The 10692-nt window shown below is 38.5% G+C and overlaps 1 long non-coding RNA gene across 1 annotated transcript; it reads right to left on the bottom strand.

Annotated features, from left to right (window-relative positions):
* Positions 1-4120: 4120 nt before the first annotated feature.
* LOC132538325 (uncharacterized) lies at positions 4121-10416 on the bottom strand. Its single transcript, XR_009549722.1, has 3 exons — positions 10300-10416; positions 9494-9583; positions 4121-4756 (listed from the first exon to the last, which is right to left on the bottom strand). It is a non-coding gene; the product is annotated as an uncharacterized LOC132538325 (long non-coding RNA).
* Between the last annotated feature and the right edge of the window lie 276 nt (positions 10417-10692).

The raw sequence follows: 10692 nt of genomic DNA, 5'->3' as shown, positions 1-10692 counted from the left end.
TTCCTGATAATTTTGTTTTTCATTTATATATATATTTGCCTACTCTTCTCATTCCTAAATTCTTTCACTTTTTTGTTTCCGATTAAGCAGGCACATTCTGTGTTCTACAAACATAAAAGAGGTCACACCACTTTCAATTCACTTAATTACCTAACTCACACCCCACCCCACCACACACCCTGCTCCCAACCCCCTCACCTCCCAGCAATGAACAAACCAGAAAGACAGCATACTTTAACAGTGAGTATCTGTGACTGGTAAGACTGGATTACCAGGATTCAGCTGTCAAAGCTCAGAAATTTCTGAATTTCTGTCCATAGTGAAAACTATAGGGCAGGTTTTGCCTATACTTCTTAATTCTTTCACTGTACTTTTCAAACAATAGTCTTTAAGCATGTCTCTCTCATAATTCTTTTTTTGCTTGTTTTATTAGTGATTTAATATTGATTTACAAAATTAGGAGGTAACAAGGATATAATCCCACACCATTCCTAACACCAGAGTTCTGTGTCCCATTCCCTCCACTGGAAACTGTAATAGTTCTCCCAAGTCCCAAGGTCACAGATACAGATTGACTTTTTTTTTCTTTCTACCAGAGCACTGCTCAGCTCTGGCTTATGGTAGTACAGAGGATTGAACCTGGGATTTTGGAGCTTCAGGCATGAGAGTCTCTTTGCTATGCTATCTATCCTTCCCTTAACTATCTATATTTATATATGTTTGACCATTTATTCTATGACTAACTTTTCTTCTTTTCTAAGTTATACCCCCACCTATTGCTACTACCGAATACCCTTACTTTTTTTCCCTTTCCTTTTTTCTCTTTTTTTTTTTTTTCCTTTTCTTTCTCTCTTTTCTCTGCAGGTCTTGATGGAATTGGAGTTCAGAGCCCTCTGTATCATCCCCTAAGCTTTCTCTCCCTCTGAGGTTATGGACTAAAATTCTTCTTGGGGAGCAGAAGGTTGCCAGTCCCTGTTTAGGCACCAAATGCTGGGCTAGTTTCATGGGTGGGAGACAGACGACCAGGGACTCATGGCTGAGCTGGACGCAATTCAGTCTTTATTGATGAGCGAGAATGCAGTGTAATCTATCTAATCTCCCTTCATTAGAAAATCCTGTCCTTTATATCTCCTGAGGTTTCCTTTATATACTTTATATCTCCTGAGTGTCAGGAAGAGGAATTACGTAGGATAGCGGGTGGGGAGAAGGAAAAAAGTGCTCCCTGTCAAGCTTGCATCTAACCAGTGGAGATTAAACCAATGCCCTGTAGGCAGGGTGGATTTCAGGTAAAGCAGTGGTTATATAAATAGACCACAGCGTTAAGCAATGCACCAGAAAGGGTCTTAGAAGCAGAATTAGAAGCAGACCAACAGAAGGTGAAAAGTCTGGCTTCTGTAATTGCTTCTTTGCTGGACATGAGCATTGTCAGTTTGGTCCATACACCCAGCCTGTGTCTATCTTTCCCTTGTAGGTAGGGCTCTAGAGAAGGGATAGTTCAGACCACATTGGAAAGGTCATCTGCCCAGGGAAGTCGAGATGGAATCATAGTTGCATCTGCAACTTGGGGCTAAAGGTGATAAGAAAGAAAGCAGGACAAAATGTTTAATAAACAGGAACTGAAAAGTAGGAATAGAACATATGAGAATAGGGGTATTAGAATGGATAGAAGCTAGGAAGTCTATTTTAGGTATGTTCCTAGTTTTTCCTTGATCTTGATAGCTACCATGAAGGTGAACTAAAAGTATTGCCTGGGAAGATGGTGTCAAAGTTGAGAATAGGGCTAGAAAGCTGGATTAGGGCAGAGAGTAACTCCCAAACTTGAAGAAAGAATAGAAGTACAATTAATTATTTACCCCATCAACCTGACTCAGGACCTAAATATATTCACATTTAGAACAGGAGCCTGTGTAACTTCTGAGTCCCTGTCAGTCTGAACTCGCAGCCCATAGTCACAGTTGGGAACATTCTAGGCTGCACTCATTGCAAGACCAGTCTTATTCAAGTGGCAGAGTAGGATGACACAGACTCCCCTTTGAGAGTGGGGCAGTCCTTACCACTGCTGCTGTACAGTGAAGGCAGGATTCTTCAGAGGTCCACAAGAGGGCTTGTGATGACATTCTTGATGGAAGTGAATAGTGATGATGGTGAAGAAAGGGATCTATCAGAGGTCTAGATCCATCTTATCTATATGGGAATCCAGGAATTTCCTGACTAGGACCCCAGAAAATGGTGTGTTCTGGTACTGATCAAAAAAGCCACCATTAAGTGAGCCAGTCTCTTGCCCTTGTCCAACTTTTATAGTCTTTTCTTTTTTCTTTTTCTTTCTTTCTTTCTTTCTTTCTTTCTTTCTTTTTTACCCTCCAGGATTATTGCTGGGACCTGGTGCCTGCATTATGAATCCACTGCTCCTGGAGGCCATATTTTTCCTATTTTGTTGCCCTTGTTGACATTACTGTTCTTGTTGCCATAGATGATGTTGTTGTTGGATAGGACAGAGAGAAATGTAGAGAGGAGACGAAGACAGAGAGGGGAAGAGAGAGATAGACACCTGCAGATCTGCTTCACCACTTGTGAAGCAACTCCCCTGCAGGTGGGGAGCCGGGGGGGCTCAAACCAGGATCCTTAATGTGGGTCCTTGTACTTTGCGCCACATGTGTTTTACCTGCTGCGCTACCGCCCAACCTCTGTAGTCTTTTGTTTATTGGATGAGCTTAGACTTTCTCCTACTTGTTAAAGTGTTTAGTGCCATTTGTTGTATACAAATTGGCATTAGGTGTATGGGTCCTGGCCTCAAGTTAGGGAGGAAATAGACCTAGTGTGTTAATTGGGTCTAAGTTAGCTTTAAGTATTACTGCATTTACTTGTTTAATAATTCTAATAAAGATTGTCATAGATAGGGACAGCAATTGTCCTTTAGTTGCTACATATATGTCAGTATATCCCTTAGCCTATTGTAGACAGTGTTTCTTCTAAAGATTATCAAGGGGTGACACTTCTTCTTCTTCTAGCGTTTGCCCTTCTTCCGTAGCCAGTCAACAGCGTCAGGTTGAGCCTGATGTAAAGTTTCGAGACCTCCTTTGAATCTGGAGAGGTGGCAGTCGTTGACTATGTGGGTCATAGTCTGTCTGGAGCCGCAGGGGCAGTTCGGGTCGTCTCTGGCTCCCCAGCGATGGAACATAGCGGCGCACCGGCCATGGCCTGTTCCATAGCGATTGAGGAGGGTCCTAATGTTGATAGTTTCAAAAGAGATTAAGAGGTATCTCTTCCTTTTTTTTTAGTAGCCAGTTGAGTAAATAGAGTGATTGAGGGAGGTGAAGGAGAGGGTATGAGAGGAGGGTTTCTAAGCCTATATTTGATTAGACAATTTATGGTGCCTTATTTGGCCTTTTTACTTTCTTTTCAAGCTTATTAGATCTGAGTTTAATCATAGTGAACTATTAAGCACTTTACTTTGTGGTATATAGTTGCCCTTAACTTATGGATGCATGTAAACACGTACCCAGTCCCCTAGACCCTAGCCTATACTATATCTAAGGTCTGTAACTTTGTTAGAGAGTGCACTATTTGAAATGAAACTACTTAGTCCCATGTGTTCGGACAGATCTCACCAGATTATTGGCTTGTCTCTGGATACAATCTGAAGTGAAAAGGCAGCGGCAACATAATGTGGCATGGTGGCATTGGTTGATTTGATTTAGTTGAGGCCAGCAGAGGCAGTATAATAGGGTAAAGGATCAAGAGAAGAGGCATGGAGAAATACAAATAAAATCCCAGAGGTTCCAGTACTGGGACAAATATAGGTTTTAAAGAGAATGGAGAAGATTACTTGCCGTCTTAGAGTTTAGAAGGAAATAAATATTGTTGTTGTTGTTATTATTATCATAACCAAGTTACTTGGGAACTTGGTTTACTTTGAAAATCCTATGGTTAGGATTTAGCATACTAAACTTTACCTCAACATGATTTATATCATTTAATGTTATCTACTAATAAGTATATCTTAGATACTAACAAGACCTGATGATTTTGATCTATCTGGTCTAGGTTATAGGTAGTTTAATATTTGAGGGGAAAAGTTATTTTTAGAAATGCTTTAATAATTTAAGCTCAGAAAGAAGTTGAGAGGGGAAAGTGAGAGAAAGACATATACAACACTGTTTCACCACTCATGAAGCTTTCCCACTGAAGAGTGGGGATCAGGGGCTTGAACTCTAGTCCTTACAGACTAGAAATTGTGCACTCAACTTGTTGTGCCCACCACCTTAACACTCAATCTCCTCCCTTTAATTTTTTACCATTCAATCTCCTTCCTTTATTTTTCCATGACTCAATCTCACACCTTATATTACAGAAAGTTTGGAATTTCTGTAGTTTCTCATGACAGATTGTTACTTTCCTAGCTTGCTAACTTTATCTCCACTTTTCTGTTTATCCTCCCCTCACTTCCACCAATACCCTCTACCTGCCTACTTTCCACTCAACCTTTGAAAATCACTCAAATACAAGCACCTAAAAGCTTTCCTGACAATCACACTCCCCCTTTCCCTTCTCATAGTGAGTTGAATATCTCTTCTCCAAGACCTCATAATAACTTGTTACATCTTTTTCCAGCATAACCATCTTCAGACTTCAGTATAGTGCATAAGAAGAGTTGATTATCAAGAATATTTGTTAAGTGAACCAATGTGAAACAACCGGTTGGCTTCCTGCTGACTGGACTTACAATATTATATCGGTCCTCAATGTGATGTCATTCCTTTAGAAGAGCCAAAAAAATAATAATTAATTAATTAGATAATTAATTAAGAGGTTGAGCCAAGAAGTGTGATAAATAATTATATACTCTTTCCTACTGAGCTGCTTTTTAACAATTCAGGCATATGATTTTGTTTGAAGTGTTATAGACCTGCAGACTATTGACCACATTCAGATCTAAGTGTGGCCATCAAATGACATTTCAAGTAAAATTTTTAAATAGTTTCCATTATGGAAAATGTGTGTCCTTTTCAATATAAGGTTGCCTGTATAGTAGTCATGTTCCTTCACTGCAAGTTTTTCAGTAAAGATAAATAAAGATCAAGTTTCACCTATATGTCTGGTCTCTATTCACTTTCTGGTACAGGCATGACAGTTGGTATGAATGGTTAGCCAGTTAGTCAGCAAATAGGAAATACTCAAAGCATGGGAACCACCCTTCCAACAATCAAGAGATAACGGTACTTTTTTTTTTTTTTTTTTTTTTTTTTACTATGCTGTAGCATTTTCAACTCTAGGGAAAGAAACAGTACTTCCTGTAACTCACAAGTCAGAGCCTGGGATTTGTCTCACAGGAAGCATCTGGGTGCTACAGGTCAGAGGCGAGTGAGGTTACAATAGGCAGGTTTCACAGAGAGTGATTAAGTGTGTGGAAGCTGGATATTTCAGGGGATAGGATATGAATAATTTTTAAGACAAGACCAAAGCACATAGACAATGAAATAACTACTGGGAGGGATCTGAAAATGTAACCAGCATGCTCCAAGGGAGAAAAACAAATAAGTAATATAATCACTATCTAGTGTGTAAGAATGATAGATAAAACTTTAAAAAAAAATGCAGTAGCATCTGTGAATTCTAACATTCTTTGGGAAATGATAGTGAACAAAGAAGTACTGTGAGGGAAATTAATAACTCTTCTTATCTGAAAGATTTTCAGATTCATACACAAGAAGATGATCAGTCCTTTCCCTAACTTGTGCTTTATTGTTAGATTTTAGGCTAAAAATTGTTTACTTTCATTTCAATTTTAAAAACAAAGAATTAAACAAATCATCTTGAGTGTTTGATTATAGATAAGGCATAATTCATTAATTCCTCCCATCTATACTGCTATTTTTGTCCTTTATAATTTGCAATATTATTCTTTGGAGACTTACATTTTGTTCTTATCCACTGTGTAGTCTCCGATCAAATCTTTACGAAAGTCAAACCAAAAGCCATTATGACTCCTTAAAACTATTTTGGCCCTGCATTTCAGCTACATGTTCTTTCTTAAAGAAAAAAAAAGTATGATGATGTTGATCAGCATGGCTAGTTATATGGTTTTAGAACCCACTCTCAAGTTCCAGGTCACCACACGGAGGTGAGTGGAGGGGAGAAACTTTTATCAGAGGTGGAACAGTGCTGAGCTGACTTCTGCTCCTTCTACTTTTCCTTCCCTCTCTCCTACCCCTTTTCTCTAAGCTTCTCACCCTCTGTGTAGGGGAAAGAAAATCAGTGATAGTCTGGAAAGATAACATAATGGTTATTATGCAAAAGACTTTCTTGCCTGAGGCTCCAAGGTTGCAGGTTCAATCCCCAGCACCACCATAAACCAAATCTGAGCTGTTCTCTGGTCCCTCTCTGTACCTTTTTTCTGAAATTCTCTGATTAAAATAAACAAACAAAATATGACAAAAAAAAAAAGAAACAAAGAAAAACAGTGACTACTAGGAGTAGTAAAGTCATGCAGATACTGAGCTTCGGTGATACCATGAAAAAAGAAAAGTTGTCATTCTTTCCCCCAAATATTTTAATCTCAATATTGTAAAAATTTCTAGAAAACATAGACAGAGAGATATAAAATACACACGAACTGTCTTCTCTAGAAAAATCACTGTTAACATTAGAAAGTCAGTCTTGCATCTATCTCAATAAAGAATTTCAAAGATTTGAATATACTATACCTATATTTTATACTTATCTAAAATATTTCCTATTGTCATCATGCTTTTTGGAATTTTCATGAAGAAGACTGCATTAGTGATTTAAAAAAAAAAAAAGCTACAGGTGCTTTTTACCACTTCATGTTGAACACATACACATTAAAAAAAAAACAAACAGAGAGAGATACAAAGGAGTAAGTTCATTTTATGAACTTCTCAACAATTATCTGTGTAGGAAGTTTAATGGTTGCTTTAATGAAATGATTTTGATAAAAATCTAATAAGATTCGCCTAATAGCTTTTTGTTTTTTCCTTCAGTCTATTAAGTTTTGCAGTGACCTGAAATGGCTTGTTTAATCATATATCCCCACGATTTCAGTGCTCTCTGAGAAAATCAATAACCTCATCAAGTTTTGGAGCCCACCTTCAAAGCAAGATATGACTATGTGAGGAAAAAATACTATAACCCTTTTCACCATAGCACACCGTATTTTTAATATTGCTAGTATAGTGAAGTAAAGATTTGTTAAAAGGTCACCCAACCACCTACAATGAAGAGCAGCACATAAAGATAAGAAGTCTTTCAGAACTTTGCATGATAAGTGTAGTCACTGTCTACCCTGGTGTTACTGTACAACTGTTACCATCCAACTGGTGACTATTATGTGGTGGTACTGTCAGGGTCAATGAAATCACAGACACATTCACTCAGAGAAAAAATAAGAATGGATTTTCTTTTTCTTTCTTTCTTTCTTTTTCTTTTTTTTTTTGAGAAAGCTTTATACATTAATCCATTTAATTCTGTGACTGGCTTGCCATTGTGATCTTAACCAGAGCATTTTTATTGAAAATTTCTCAACTTTAAGAGGAGAATTTAAACTGGCCAGTAATATATTTGTACTGCCCTGGTACTGAGTAAAATAAATATGCAAATAAATAAATACATAAATAAATATTTCCTAGAAAATCACTATTAAGTTTTGAAGAGAATCTTTATCTCTTTATAAAATATCATAAAAGGGGGAGTCGGACTGTAGCGCAGTGGGTTAAGCACAGGTGGCACAAAGCACAAGGACCAGCATAAGGATCCTGGTTTGAGCCCCACCTGCAGGGGAGTCGCTTCATAAGCGATGAAGCAGGTCTGCAGGTGTCTTTCTCTTCCCCTCTGTCCCCCCTCTTTCTTCCCCCTCCTTTCTCCATTTCTCTATGTCTTCCCCTTCCTCTCTCCATTTCTCTCTGTCTTCCCCCTCCTCTCTCTATTTCTCTCTGTCTTATTCAACAACAAGGACAACAATAATAACTACAACAATAAAACAACAAGGTCAACAAAAGGGAATAGATAAATAAAATAAATATTTTTAAAAAATAATATAGAAAGGGTGGAGAGACAGCATAATGGTTATGCAAAAAGATTTTCATGCCTGAGGCGCTGAGGTCCCAAATTCTAGCCCCAGCACTACCATAAGCCAGAGCTGCTATTTCAATCTCCTCTTCTCTCTCATTAAAATAAAATAAGTATTTTTAAAAATGTAACTGTCATAGAATAATTATGTCTTATGACAACCTAGATTTTTTTTTTTTCCTCCTCCAGGGTTATTGCTGGGCTCGGTGCCTGCACCATGAATCCACCGCTCCTGGAGGCCATTTTTTTTTCCCCCTTTTGTTGCCCTTGCTGTAGCTTCGCTGTGGTTATTATTATTGCCCTTGTTGACGCAATTCGTTGTTGGATAGGACAGAGAGAAATGGAGAGAGGAGGGGAAGACAGAGAAGGGGAGAGAAAGATAGACACCTGCAGACCTGCTTCACCGCCTGTGAAGCGACAACCCTGCACGTGGGGCGCCGGGGACTCGAACCGGGATCCTTACGCCGGTCCGGTCCCTGCGCTTTGCGCTACATGCGCTTAACCCACTGCGCCACCGCCCGACCCCCGACAACCTAGATTTTTTAAAATATATTTTATTTTTAATGAAAGAGAGATACAGAATAAGAGTGACCAGAGCACTATTCAGCTCTGGCTTATGGTGGTATGGGGGACTGAACCTGGGACCTTGGAGCCTCAGGCATAAGAGTCTCTTTGTATAACCATTATGCTATCTACTTCCACCCCATCTAAAATATTTTATGTAGCTATGCTTTCTGTGAGAGTATGATAAAAGTTATGTATCATTGACTTTGCAGTTTATCTGTTTAAGAGATAATATAAGATTTCTTAGTTTCCCCAGTGCTGAACAGTCTTCTATTCCTGTTCTGACCTAATGCAACTAACGAAGAACCTGAAAGAAATATAAATGACCTGGCAGCAGCTAGAAACTCTGACATTGAAGCCTGGCAATCTAGTTCTTAAAAGTCATCTAGATTATTCTGCTGTACAGAAAAGTTTGAGGATCATTGGTTGAGAGTCCAACACCACTGCATTCCCTAGTAGAATATAAATAACTCAAACAAACTTGCAAAAATTATAATAATCACACTGACTCTTAGGATATGTGAAAATCATGTTGTTTACTCCAGCAAACAGGGAGGGGAAGTAAATGGAGAGGTTTTATTTTGTAGTGACACTAGAATTTTAGTGATGGATAAAGTAAGTAATTAACACACACACACACACACACGTACATGTGATACTATACTTCTAAAATCTCATATTATAAATCAATGTTAAACCAGTAGAAAAATTAAAACACATTTGATCACCTGAAAAACAATATCTGCTTCACAAGATTGCCATGGCAATTAATAAGTGCATACTAAAAATACCAAGAACAGTTCCTGACATATACACATCTAATACATATTAACATTATCCTTACCATTGTTACCAGTGGAATAATCAGGGTTTTCAAAATGGTTCAGGTGTCAAGCCAGGTTCAAGGAACTGGGTTCAAGCCACTGATCCCCACCTGCATGGGGAAAACCTCACAAGTAGGTATCTCTCTGTCTCTCACCCTCTATCTATCTCCCCATTTCTTTCAATTTCTGGCTGTCTCTATTCAATATATTTTTAAAGATAAAGAGAAATAGTTTATTAGTGTAATTAAAAATTTATGTCAAAACAACTAAGCTTTTATTCTGTTAATTGCTCTTAAATGAGCTCTTGGAAGATGTCTTTGGATTTGTTGCTTTAATAGTTGCCTTCTTGATCGAGGTGATCTCTACGCAGAGTTTGCTTACACTGAAAGCATTAAGGAGGAGGAGCTCAGGACAGTACAAGCTTAACAAAGTACAATCACAAAATCCCTTGCTGGCACCCAAACTTTTAAGATTTAGATCAGATGGAAATAAACTTCCATTGCTCAATATACACCCAGGTAACTGTGACTTTCCCATAGACTCACATGCTCCTGACCTACATTACATTACTATTGTTTATAGAGTAATAGTAACAGCTAGCAAACATTATTTGCTATGAACTAGGCATTGTTCTCTGATCTTTTTGTTGTGGTTGTTGTTCTATTTTGTTTGATTTGATAGAACAAAGAGAAATTGAGAGGGGGAGGAGAGATATGGAGGTAAAAAAAGAGATACGAATGGTCATACAGTATTGATTAACTGGTTGGTAGTTCAGACTGCAATTCCTAATCTTTGCTAATAAAGACAAATCCCAAGGTATAAACACCAATATCATTTTCAGCTCTTGTCGACCCCTTCTTCCCAATGTCTTTATCTTCAAGTTCATATGTTTCACTCGATGGTTCTGAAATTCAGCCATCTTTCTGGTAACATGTATGCTTTGAATAGTACCTGGAAGATTTTGAGACAAACTGGAGCAATCTGTACTTTAGTGAAGAGGAAATGAGCGAACAGGAAGTGAGAATGGGTGATAGGGTTCCAGTGGAGCAATCAACATGGAAGATGTGTTCAGCACAGCACCCGCTGGGAACCAAGGACCTCCTCCAATGATGAGTATGCATTTGAACAACAGAGGAGCTATGCCTAGCCCACCAACGGGTTCTGGTCCTGCCATGGGACCAGAAGGAGCTGCAAATATACGAACTCCAATGATGCCAGA

The sequence above is a fragment of the Erinaceus europaeus genome, chromosome 4 (assembly GCF_950295315.1).
Source record: "Erinaceus europaeus chromosome 4, mEriEur2.1, whole genome shotgun sequence".
NCBI classification, from domain to species: domain Eukaryota; kingdom Metazoa; phylum Chordata; class Mammalia; order Eulipotyphla; family Erinaceidae; genus Erinaceus; species Erinaceus europaeus.
Note: the sequence above shows the minus strand (reverse complement) of the source record. Positions and strands in the feature narration are given on the sequence as shown.